At 43.1% G+C, this 13,823-nt stretch overlaps 1 protein-coding gene across 9 annotated transcripts in view; it reads left to right on the forward strand.

Annotated features, from left to right (window-relative positions):
• Nucleotides 1–10,042: 10,042 nt before the first annotated feature.
• The window catches only part of LOC132820420 (synaptotagmin-like protein 2), a 114,967-nt gene continuing 111,186 nt past the window's right edge, over nt 10,043–13,823 (forward strand). For 8 of the 9 annotated variants that reach the window (XM_060832530.1, XM_060832529.1, XM_060832538.1 and 5 more), the window contains exons 1-2: nt 10,043–10,145; nt 10,264–10,386. The gene's annotated coding sequence lies outside the window, so the exon portion shown is untranslated. Of the gene's footprint in view, nt 10,146–10,263; nt 10,387–11,155; nt 11,453–13,823 lie in introns of all 9 variants that reach the window. The other variant, XM_060832531.1, reaches the window with a different exon arrangement.

The following is a 13,823-nucleotide window of genomic DNA, read 5'->3' on the forward strand; positions in this document are numbered from 1 at the left end:
AAAGGTAAATGTAAGGTGTTGTGTTCCAGAGACAATTTGATTGGTCAAACTACTCGACAATAAGCAAAGCACAATTTATTCGAACACTATAGTTAAAATACACCAAAGGAAAGAGGATCTGAAAGAATGGCGAATGCTGTAAATCAGAAACAAATACACAAGTTCCTGGAAAAGCTCAGCAGGTTTTGCAGCACCTGTGGAGAGAAATCAGAGTTAACATTTTGGGTCCAGTGACCCTTCCTCAGAACTGATGGTAGCAGGGAAAATGACAGTTTATATGCAGAAGATAGGATGAGGGAAAAGGATAAGGAGTGAATGATAGCTGGGGATAGACTTCAAAGAGAGAGAAGACAGTTGGACAGACAAAGGAATGGATAACGATCTGGCTGGGCAAGTGAATAGCTGTTAATGGAGACTGTTAGTGGCTATCAACAGGTAGTATGTAATAGCAGACTATGTGATAATAAGGTCTGATATGTGGGGGTGGGGGCTAGGCCATGGGAGAGATGAGACCCGAAAGAAAGAGGAACTTGGAATAACTTAATTCTACTGGAAAACTTTACTGATTAATAGATTATTTAACTACTAAACAGTAACTGTTCCAATATACTAACATCCCAATTAAAAATCACATACCAGGTTATGGTCCAACAGGTTTAATTGGAAGCACATTAGCTTTAGTGTGCTTCCAATTAAACCTGTTGGACTATAACCTGGTGTTATGTGATTTTTAACTTTGTACACCCCAGTCCAACATCAGCATCTTCAAATCATGACTAACATCCCATAAACACATCCTTGGCAAAAGGCAAATTCAGAAAATGAATTGTCTCACATGTAGTTCTCCAATCCAGGAGGAATAAACATCAAAAGATAATTCTGAAAAAGAGAGAGAACTCCAGCTTTCTACTGTAGCAAAGAGGGATGTGGCAGCTTTTCACAATGCCAGCAGATTCTGCTAAAAGCTAACTAAAAATCCTGGTTCTGTGAAAGCTTGACCACACCCACTCAGGCTCTTCTATTGTTCCAATTTTAAAAAATACCTCAAAGCCTCAAAAGACATTTACTTTACTGGCATTCCATTTTTACATAAATGATTTCAATGATAATATATAAGACGTGATGAGTAAGTTTGCGGACAACACCAAAAAATGGTGATATAGTAGAGACTGAAGAATTTTTTTTAAGATTACAAAGGGATTTTCATCAAATGGATCAAATGGGCTGAAAAATGGCAGATGGAGTTCAATCTGGATAAATGCAAGGTAGTGCATTTTGGTTCAAAAAACAAGGATAGGGCTTATACAATTAATGGTAAGGCCTCAAGTAGTGTTATGGATCAGAAGGACTTTAGGGAAAAGGTACGTAATTCTTTGAAGTTTGTGCCACATATAGACATGGTAGTTTAAGAAGTGTTTGGCTCGCATTACCTTTATTGCTCAGATCTGTGAGGATAGGAGTTGGGAAGTCATGTTGAGTTTGTATAGGGCATTGGTGAGGCCCCTTTTGGAATACTATGTCCAGTTCTGGTGGCTCAGTTATAGGAAGGATATTATTAAGCTGGAAGAGATTTATGAGAATGTTGCCAAGTATGGAAAGTTTGAGCTATAAAGAAAGATTGGATAGGCTGGGACTTTTATCACTGGAGCGTAGGAGCTTGAGAGATGACCTTATAGAAGTTTATAAAATAGTGGGTGGTATAGATAGAGTTAATGGTAGTTGTCTTTTCCCTAGGATGGAGGATTTCAAGACTAGGGGTTACATTTTAAAGGAAAGAGAAGGAAGATTTACAAAAGAGATAAGAGGTTTTTTTTACGCAGAGGGTGGTTTGCATGTGGAATGAACTTCCTGAGGAAGTGGTGAATGCAGGTACAATTACAATGTTTAAAAGACATTTGGATAGAGACATGATTAGGAAAGGTTTGGAGGAATATGGGCCTGGAGCAGGCAGATGGGGCTAGTTTAGTTTGGGATATGGTCAGCATGGACTGGTTGGACCAAAGGGTCTGTTTCCATGTTGTATGACTCTATGATTCTATGACTCTGTAGACAGCTCAGTACCTATATTTGAAAACCTCTCTTTAAAATAATAAAGGATAAAATAAGCTCTTATAGACACAGCATCATCACAGGTTTCTAACATGGCATGACAATAAACATGGCCAGACAGTGCAGTTTACGTCTCGTATCTACAGTAGTATGGACAAAAAGGATATGTCGCGGATTATTTCCTCCACTGGTCACAGTATTTATAACCAGATTGATGATATTGCTAATTAAATAATTGCCAGGTAATGACAGGTTCAGCATCAAGAACAATTGAACCAGTTTTTCTAGTCAATAAAACAAAAACAAAGTTGCAAAGAAAATAGACTAACAATTTGAACACACGCAAATCTGAGGAGAATAAAAACTCTGCAGAGCATTAAATTTAAGTACTTTGGCCACTGCCACTATTAGTTATCTAACCTGCAGTCCAGCACTGAAGGGGCGACCTTAGAGAGAATCAGGACCTGTGGCTATTTCTCATTTTGAGTTGGTTTGTGATCTGGTCCTGGCCTCAAAACCCAACAGAAAATCTTGCCCTGGGTGTTTAGTTTAGTCAGGTTTACTTTTAGGTGCAGGAAATCAGAACACAAAGGGTTAAAGAGAGATTGTACCGTGAGACTGTATTTACCCATCATATTTTTCTACAGGGAGGGTTAAAGCAGACTCACCCTCCAGCACCTCCCAATGTCCACATTATAAGTTGCATATGTTAAGATTGGATTCCCTACAGTGTGGAAACAGGCCCTTCGGCCCAACAAGTCCACACCAACCCTCCGAAGTGCAACACACCCAGACCCATTCCCCTACATTTACCCCTGATTAATACACCTCGCACTATGGGCAATTTAGTATGGCCAATTCACCTAACCTGCACATCTTTGGACTGTGGGAGGAAACCAGAGCACCCAGTGGAAACCCACGCAGACATTAGATTAGATTACTTCTGGTGTGGAAACAGGTCCTTCGGCCCAACAAGTCCACACCGACCCACCGAAGCGCAACCCATACCCCTACATTTACCCCTTACACTACGGGCAACTTAGCATGGCCAATTCACCTAACCTGCACATCTTTGTGACTGTGGGAGGAAACCAGAGCACCTGGAGGAAGCCCACGCAGACACAGGGAGAACATGCAAACTCCACACTGTCAGTCGCCTGAGGCGGGAATTGAACCCGGGTCTCTGGCGCTGTGAGGCAGCAGTGCTAACCACTGAGCCATTGTGCCGCCCGGAGGAATTCAGTTACTTGTTTAATCTGTTATCTTGACTCAGGCATGGTTATGAGAAAAGTAGAGAAATGGCAGTCGTGAATGGCAGGGAGATGGGGAGGATTTCTAAATATTCTAGCTTACAGATTGTCAGGGACTAAATATGCGACCCAAGAGGCTCGTCAGATTCCAACACATTGACCTTGTGGGAAGCTTGAACTTAGAATAGAAAATTTTCCTGTGACCTTAACCCCCCCCACCTCCCCGCCGCCACCCCAGACCCCAGGATCCTCCACAAAAGTCACCAACTCTGAGTTATAGTCAGAAACAACTCTGGTTTACTTCTTGCATTGTTACACAGGAAGTGTTAGACAGAAAAGTCCTGATCTAACTCTTGAGTAACTGCACAACTAGTTCTCAATTACTCAGAGTGATATACCTCCCAATGTTCCTCTTGAACATCTGGCTATCCCCAATCCCTGCCCAAATCGCTCCAGGCCAAACGTGATTAAACTTCACCACCACACCATCACTTGGGGTGTATGTCAATGGTCCCCAACCAGCCAACCATTCCTGACTTGACACAATGACTCCGATTCACTCACTCTCTCACTCACACACACTCACACACTCACTCAATCACTCACTCACCAAAATCACTCACTCAATCATTCACGCACGCTTTCACTCAATCACTCTTGTCCTTGCTCACTCATTCACTCAGTTGCACACTCAATCAATCTCGATTCAAACACTCACTCTCTCACTCACTCATGCACTCACACACTCACTCAATCACTCACTTGCTCAATCATTCATTCACTCACTAACTCATTTAATAAATCACTCACTCTCTCACTCACCCACTCAAATCACTCACTAACTTACTCACACTCACTCAAATATGCACTCACTCAATCACTCACTCAAATCCCTCACCCAGTCATTCACTCACTCATTCACTCATTCTAACTCAATCACTCACTCTCACTCAATCATTCACTCACTCAATCACTCAATCATTTACTCACACATTCACTCAGTCACTCAAATCACTCAATCATTCACTCACTCATGCATTCACTCAATCGGTCTCTTGTTCATTCATTCACTCACTCAGTCACTCTCGACTCAATCACTCACTATCTCACTCATTCATTTACATACTCACTCACTCATTCACACACAATCAAAAACTTATCCAAGCATTCACTCAGACAAATCACTCACACACTCACTCATTAAAATACTCACTCATTCAATCAATCACTCAAATCACTTCCTGAATTATTCACTCACTCCCTCATTTACTCACTCAATCACTAGCACTCTCATTTAATCACTCACTCAAATACTCATTCAAATCAGTCGCTCAAACATTCACTCATTCAATCACACATTCACACTTTCACTCAAACACCCACCACTCACTCACTCACTCATTCACTCACTCATGCCCTCACTCACACTGACTCACACTCACTCACTTACTCTCTCACTCACTCACTCACATTTCCATCTCCCTTTTGATCTTCCTGCCTGTCCACTTACCTCACCTCACATTTATCATCCTGCCCACCCATCATCCTTCCTACCACTACTCTACTCAACTGCAATTCGACCACTCACTCACCTAGCACCCTACGCACTCACCATCCGTCTACCTACCACATTACCTATCTGCCACCTGTCAACCAACATTGCCACAGTAAGTTCCTCTTAAAGCAGCATTACCAAACTATACTATGCCAAAATAAGGGTCACAATAAAAATATTTCATCCCAAATGAGCCATGATTATATTCAAAACACCTCTAATCAGTCTGTAGGCATGACCCTAAGTTTCTAGTTGCCTGGCATTTTAATTCTCCATTCCTTTTCTACCCTGGCCACGCTGTCCTTCAATGAAGCTCAACATAAGGAACTTTACAGCTTTTCAGACTCAACTCCTAGACCTCTCCATTTCTATCTCAGGTGGCCGAATCAACATGGACATTTACTATAAACCGACCGACTCCCATAGCTACCTAGACTACACCTCCACCCACTCTGCCCCCTGTAAAAATGCCATCCCATATTCCCAATTCCTTCGTCTCAGCCGCATCTGCTCCCCGGAGGACCAGTTCCAATACCGAACAACCCAGATGGCCTCATTCTTCAAAGACCGCAATTTCCCCCCAAACGTGGTCGACGATGCTCTCCACCACATCTCCTTCACTTCCCGCTCCTCCGCCCTTGAGCCCCGCTCTTCCAATTACCACTAGGACAGAACCCCACTGGTCCTCACCTACCACCCCACCAACATTGTGTCATCCGTCGTCATTTCTGCCATCTCCAACACCAGGAATATATTTCCTTCCCCTCCCCTACCAGCGTTCCAGAAAGACCACTCCCTCCGTGACTCCCTCATCAGGTCCACACCACCCACCAACCCAACCTCCACTCCTGACACCTTCCCCTGCAACCGCAAGAAATGCAAAACTTGCGCCCACACCTCCCCCCTTACTTCCCTCCTAGGCCCCAAGGGATCCTTCCATATCCGCCACAAATTCACCTGCACCTCCACACACATCATTTACTGCATCCGCTGCACCTGATGTGGCCTCCTCTATATTGGGGAGACAGGCTGCCTACTTGCGGAACGTTTCAGAGAACACCTCTGGGACACCCGGACCAACCAACCCAACCACTCCATGGCTCAACACTTCAACTCCCCCTCCCACTCCACCAAGGACATGCAGGTCCTTGGACTCCTCCATCGCCAGACCATAGCAACACAATGGCTGGAGGAAGAGTGCCTCATCTTCCACCTAGGAACCCTCCAACCACAGGGGATGAACTCAGATTTCTCCAGTTTCTTCATTTCCCCTCCCCTCACCTTGTCTCAGTCCCAACCCTCGAACTCAGCACCACCTTCCTAACCTGCAATCTTCTTCCTGACCTCTCCGCCTCCACCCCCACTCGGGCCTATCACCCTCACATTATCACACTCACCTTAACCTCCTTCCACCTATCGCATTTCCAACACCCCTCCCCCAAGTCCCCCCTCCCTACCTTTTATCTTAGCCTGCTTGGCACACTTTCCTCATTCCTGAAGAAGGACTCATGCCCGAAACGTCGATTCTCCTGCTCCTTGGATGCTGCCTGACCTGCTGCGCTTTTCCAGCAACACATTTTCAGCTAATCGTGAATTTAACAAATTCAAATCATGATCACTGCTCCCATTTCTTTCAACTGTTGTTGATTCTGCTGCTGCCACTTATATTTCCACCAGACCCATATATGGTTTCTTTACTTGTCCAATTACCATCTTCTTTGGTCTTCAGCAATTATCTGTTTTGTCGTTTAATCTCCTCTGCATTTGATTTCATCAGAGGACCTCCCTTTTGTTCATTTCCCATCCTCTCTTCCCTACTTGCTGAAAACCTGTTACATTTCTAACATTTTGCAGTTCTGATTAAAGGCCATCAACGTGAAACATTGGTGTCTGGGGGACTTGGTGGGCGGAGCCATTAGAGTTATACCATGGGGCTGCCAGGATTTTATTAGAAGCTGAGCAGTCTCCAGCCATATGGGCAGTCCCTCACAACTGTCCATTTGCAGCAGGCCAGAGCATTCCAGCCAGACATTCCACAGCTGAAAGAGAAGGCTACAGGCAGAGCAACCTCACTCCCCCATCCAGGCACCAATACAATTCCCAGAGTGATGTTCTCTCTGACGCTCAACCTTAGCTAGAGTTCCTTTATTTCAAATTCACTTGTGGGACATGGGTGTCGCTAGATGGCCAGCATTTATTGTCTGCTCCTTGCTGCCTATGAGAATGTAGTAGTGAGCTGTCTGCTTGAACCATTGCAGTCCACATGCTGTAAATTCACCCACAATGCCGTTAGATGGGTGAAGGAATGGTGATACATTTCCAAGTCATGCCAGTGAGTGGCTTGGAGGGGATCTTGCAGGTGGCGGTATTCCCATGTATCTGCTGCCCTTGTCCTACTAGATGTAAGTGGTCGTGGATTTGGAAGGTGCTGTCTGAGAATCTTTGGTGAATTTCTGCAGCGCATCTCATAGATAGTACACACTGCTTCTACTGATTGTCAGTGGTAGAGGGTATGGTTGCTTGTGGATAAAGTGCCCATCAAGCAGTCTGCTTTGTCCTGGATGGCGTCAAGTTTCTAAAGCTGCAGACATCCAGGCAAGAGGGGAGCATTCCATCACACTCCTGACTTGTGGCTTGTAGACTCTTCTGGGGAGTCAGGAGATGAGTTACACGCCACGGTGTTCCTTACCTCTGACCTGCTCTTGTAGGCACTTGGTTTAGGTGGTGGGTCCAGTTGACTTACTGATTAATTACAACTCCAAGGATGTTGATAGTGAGGGATTCAATAATGGTAACACTATTGAATGTCAAGGGAGATGATTAGATTGTCTCTTATTGAAGATTGTCATTGCCTGGCATTTGTGTGGCACGAATATTACTTGCCACCTGTTGACCCAAGCCTGGATTGTCTGGATCTTGTTACATTTGAACATGAACTGCTTCAGCATCTGAGGAGTCGTGATTGGTATTGACTGTTGTGCAATCATCGGTGAACATCACCACTTCTGACCTTATAATTGAGGGAAGGTCATTCATGAACAGCTGAAGATGGTTGGGCCTAGGACACTACCCTGAGGAGCTTCTGCAGACATCTCCTGGGGCTGAGATGACCAACCTCCAACAACCACAACCATGTTTCTATGTGTCAGGTATTACTCAAACTAACAGAGAGTTTACCCCCGGTACCATTGTTTCTAGTTTGCTACTGGCTCCTTGGTGCCACACTCAATTGAATGTGGCCTTGAATTCAAAGGTTGTCACTCTCGCCTCACCTCTGGAATTCAACTGTTTTGTCCATGTGTGAATGAAGGCTGGAATGAAGTCAGAAGCCGAGTGGCCCTAATGGAACCCAAACTGGGCATTGCTCAGCAGGCCATTGCTAAGCAACTACAGCTTGATAGCACTGTTGATGACATTTTCCATCACTTTACTAATGATTGTGAATGCACTGATGAGTGTTAATTGGCCAGGTTAGATTTGTCCTTTTTTTTGTGTATAGGACATACCTGGGCAATTTTCCACATTGTAGAGTAGATGCCAGTGTTGTAACTGCACTAGAACAGCTTGGCCAGAAGAGTAGCAAGTTCTGGAGCATAAGTCTTCAGTATGATTGCCAGAATGTTGTCGGGGGCATAGTCAATGCAATATTCAGTGCCTCCAACCGTTTCTTGATATCATGAGGAGTGAATTGAAGATTGGCATCTGTGAGGCTGGGAACCACTGGAGGAGACTGAAATGGATCATCCACTCAACATTTCTGGCTGAAGATTGCTGCAAATGCTTCAGTTTTATCTTTTGGACAGATGTGCTGGGCTCTCCCAATATTGGGGATGGAGATATTTGTGGAGCCTCCTACAACCATGAGTTGTTTAATTGTCCACCATTTACATCTGGACGTGGCAGGACTGCAGAGCTTAGGTCTGATCTGTTGGTTGTGAGATCACTTCACTCTGTCCAGCATTTGCGGCTTGTGCTTTTTGGTGTGTAACTAGTCCTGTTTGGTAGCTTCACCAGGTTGACACACAGAACGACTGTTAATTCTTCTATGATGTGATTGTTGTATTTTTATGCAACCCTGCATTATACAAAAATTGCACTTTAGAAACAGCACTACAGCCAACACAAATTTTAAAAGTACATGGTTTGGAAACTGTGTCGCTAATTCATCAATCGCGTTACAGCGAATTCGCATTAATGAAACACGTGTTATTGCAGAATGACCTGTATTCAGGAATTTATTTATCTGGCAGTGTCCTGAGATATCTTCGCTGCTTTAGTTGTGTCACTCTTATTACGGCGTTGTGGAGGCATCAGAGCTGTTGGCCTCTGACCTGTTGGATGAAAGATTGGGCAAAGGCCATTTGGGAGGCTTCTTTTAATAAAATTGCTGACTTAATCTGGTACTGTTAAGTGGGGAGGGGGGTGATGGTATTGGAACGTATATTTGGTTTTATATTTGAGGTTCTGAAGTTTGCAATAAGATCTTGGCCATTAACTTTATTTTCCTTCTTTCGGATTCTCCTTGACGTGTTGAATATTTACAGTATTTTCTTCTTATGGGGCAGATTTTCAGCATCTGCAGCATTTTGTTCTTGAACACTTGGACTCTTCATCACAATTAACAATGAACAGAACACTAGTTACATGTTGTATTGGGAAGATATCACCTGCATTCCATGTCACAACATACTGAATCATAACAAAAATGTGATTTCCAGATGCCAGTGTTGGACTGGGGTGTACAAAATTAAAAATCACACAACACCAGGTTATAGTCCAACAGGTTTATGTGGAAGCACTAGCTTTCGGAGCGCTGCTCCTTCATCAGGTGGTTGTGATGAAGGAGCAGTGCTCCAAAAGCTAGTGCTTCCACATAAACCTGTTGGACTATAACCTGGTGTTGTGTGATTTTGTTTTTATACAAAAAAATATACTTTGAAATGTGTTAAACAATGTTAAAAAGTTTGTAAAGCACTTTGCAATGCCATTGTATACTTTAATTGTGAGCAAATTCTTCTATATATATTATTCAGATTGTTTAATTCCAATGGAAATCTAACTATTTTGATCACCTGAGGCTCAAACAGAAAGCTGTATCATGGATTTTGTTGTCAGAATCCATTCCAGGTTTTCCCTGTGTTGGTGACTGGTTATTGAGCAGGGTGTGCACAGCTACTTGTAAGAGATCCTGTCAGGGTGGGTGTGAGGACAGACTACAGTTTTCCTGCTTAGACGAATACTGTTTTAGTTTGGTACCTCCTCCTGACATCTGATGCAATTAATAATTGAAGGTAAATGTTTCTTTGTTTTTTTTATTTTGATGGCTGCTATACGTATTGCTGGATGTTTAAACTGAATTTTTCTAGTTGTGGGAATCCATGTTCTGGAACTTTTGTTTTCACTTTACAGGAAGCCAATAAGCCGCCTTACTCTAAAACCAAATACTCGGGTATTAGCAGGAGTGGTTTTAGTTGCAGTAGCCGGTGAGGTTTCTTTAGAGCACCTCTGATTGTTCTCGGTTTTCTTCATCAGGTGAGTGGTATATGAATTTCTGTACATTATGACTCCGTGTACATTAGCTCTCGTCAGCACTGATCGCCTCTGGTAAAGTATCGTTATCTTCCCCAGCCCTTTGCCTGCGGTACTGTTGGCATATTCCTTTGAGTTTGAAAAGATAGTTTCGTTGATGAAATGTAAAGAAGTGGCGTTGGATTGGATGAGGTCAATCAGTCCCTGGAACCTGTGCATTCACAGCTGATCCGACTCTTCAGCTTCAGCATTCTTCCTCATCCAACTACCCCTCTACACATCAAAAATATACAACTATTTCTGATCTCAGCTTTCAATTTCAATTAACTGAGCATGTACAGCTTTTTAGGGAGCGATTCCAGTTTTTCACCTCACATTTGTTTGGGGATGGTGATGTGTTTTCTGATTCCATATCTGACTCTTAAGTTTAAGATTATGCTGTATTGTCCTGGATTCTTCAATCCGAGGAAGTCGCATATCTCTATTCATTCCACAGAATTTCTTCATAATTTCAAATACCCTCATTAGACCATCCTGTAAATCTGAGAGAACAGAAACTGAGTTTTGTAAACTGTCCTGGTAATTAAATCCTTTGAAGATCTAGTATAAAACCCATGAAACTGCACTTCTTCCAAGATCACTATACCTTTCCTGAGGTTAGAAGGCCATAAACAAATGTAGCAGTTTGGGTGGGATTTGGCCAAGGCTCTTAGCAACAGCAATATAAAAATATTACTGTCCAGAAGGCATCAATTGTAACTTGTTCCAACAGAGAGATGGTTTGAATGAAAACCCAACATGTTCTATAAAGAAGAAAAATGGATGCCCAAAACTAGAGTTTCCGGAATGACAAAAGAACGAAAGATTAAAATGACACCAAAAAGAAGATTTATAACCAGCAGATTGGCATCGCTCCTGATTCCCAATGACGGGCTTTTGCCTGAAATATCAACTCTCCTGCTCCTCGGATACTGTCCGACCTGCTGTGCTTTTTCAGCACCACACTCTCAACTCTAATCTCCAGCATCTGCAGTCCTCACGTCTGCCTGGCATCACTCAATGTCAACAAGTAAATGCCAGATATGATAGTTTCTAAAGGATTGCTGAGGGAAGTTGGGCTGCATTTAGAAGCTTTGATGCTTCAATCCTTCATCAGTATTTGAATAGTGCCAGAGAACTAGAGGATTGTAAGTGTTATACCCTTGTTCAAGAAGGGGAGATAGCTAATCAGCCTAATGTCAGTAGCATGAAAATCACAACTGATTAGTTTTGAGAGAAAAGGTAACTTTCAACTTTTAAGAGACAGCCATTAAGGATTTGTTAAAGGCAAATTGTGCCTGTGAAATCTGATGAATTCCTATTGAAATAGCAGTGTTGATAAAGATTGCCATAATTTTAGATGTTTAACATATAGATTTTTGAAAGGTATTTGATAAAGTTCTTCATGCATTTTGGGAAAGCAAATCTTAGCAGGTCTTATACACTTAATGGTAAGGTCCTTGGGAGTATTGCTGAACAAAGAGACCTTGAAGTGCAGGTTCATAGCTCCTTGAAAGTGGAGTCGCAGGTAGATAGGATAGTGAAGAAGGCGGTTGGTATGCTTTCCTTTATTGGTCAGAGTATTGAGTACAGGAGTTGGGAGGTCATGTTGCGGCTGTACAGGATACCGAATTCTCTATTCCTGAGATGCTGCCTGGCCTGCTGTGCTTTGACCAGCAACACATTTGCAGCTGTGATCTCCAGCATCTGCAGACCTCATTTTTTACAGGACATTGGTTAGGCCACTGTTGAAATATTGCATGCAATTCTGGTTTCCTTCCTATCGGAAAGAGGTTTTGAAACTTGAAAAGGTTCAGAAAAGATTTACAAGGATGTTGCCTGAGTTGGAGAATTTAAGCTTTAGGGAGAAGATGAATAGGCTAGGGCTGTTTTCCCTGGAGCGTCGGAGGCTGAGGAGTGATCTTATAGAGGTTTACAAAATCATGAGGGGCATGGATAGGATAAATAAACAAAGTCTTTTCCCTGGGGTGGAGGAGTCCAGAACTAGAAGGCATAGGTTTAGGGTGAGAGGGGAAAGATATAAAAGAGACGTAAGGGGCAACATTTTCACACAGAGGGCGGTACGTGTATGGAATGAGCTGCTAGAGGAAGTGGTGGAGGCAAGTACAATTGCAACATTTAAAAGGCATCTGGATAGTTATATGAATAGGAAGGGTTTGGAGGGATGTGGGCCAGGTGCTGGCAGGTGGGACTAGATTGGGTTTGGATATCTGATCAGCATGGACGAGTTGGACCGAAGGGTCTGTTTCCATGCTGTACATCTCTATGACTATGACAGCAGTCATATTCAGAAACACATATGACATTAAAAATACCCATAAATTGATCAAAGAACTGGGAAAAGGATATGAGGCTTGACTTGAAACAATCTAGATAGGATTTGCCTAGGAATCAGTATTAACATCTTTGCACTGACTAAACATCAAACAAATTCCACTGAGCCTCTGATTTATTGGGGATTAATTTATTTGATTTGGCAGATGGCCGTTTGATCATCATCCTGTTTCTGGGGAAATATCCTGGGCAATCCATCCCTCCCCCTTGCCATGTGATTCAAAATTCAGCCCCTTGGGCTTTGGGATAGGAAGTACAATTTTGAAGCTTCCTTGCCAACCTCTGTTCAGGAGTTCCTCAGAGTAGTGTCTTAAACCTAGTCATCATTAACTATTTCATTAACCACCTTCCCTCCATCATAAGATCAGAAGTGGGGATAGTCACTGATTGCACAACGGTCAGCACCATTTGCAAAATCTCAGATATTGAAGCAGTCCATGTCCAAATGCCTCTTGTCCTGGACAAATCCATGATTGAGCTTAAGAGTGACAAGTAACATTCATGCCACACAATTGCCTGGCAATGACCTTATCCAATGAGAGAAAATCTAATCATTGTCCTTGACAATCAATCGTGTTATCGTCACTGAATCCCCACTATCAGGATCCAGGAGGTTAACTGAGGTGGACTAGCCACATGAATAGGAGGGTACAAGAGCAGGTCAGAGGCAAGGAATGCAGAGGCAAATTTCTCACTTCTTGCATCCCCAAAATGTGTTGGCCATCTGCAAGGCACAAGTCATGAGTATGATGGAATACTCACTATTTGCCTGGGTGGGTACAGCTCCAGTAACACTCAAGAAGCTTGACAAATTGAGAACAAAGCAGCTCATTTGATTAGTATCATATGCACAAACATCCATGCACTCCACCACCAACGTTTAGTAGCAGCAGAGTATACTACCTGTAATGTGCTCTGCAGAATTCACTGAGGTTCCTTAGACAGCATCTTTCAGACCCATGACAACTTCCATCTAGTTGGACAAGGGCAGCAGATACATGGAAACGCCAACAAGTTAGAGTCGTACAGCAGAGAAGAGACTCTTC

The sequence above is a fragment of the Hemiscyllium ocellatum genome, chromosome 11, assembly GCF_020745735.1.
Source record: "Hemiscyllium ocellatum isolate sHemOce1 chromosome 11, sHemOce1.pat.X.cur, whole genome shotgun sequence".
Classification (NCBI taxonomy): domain Eukaryota; kingdom Metazoa; phylum Chordata; class Chondrichthyes; order Orectolobiformes; family Hemiscylliidae; genus Hemiscyllium; species Hemiscyllium ocellatum.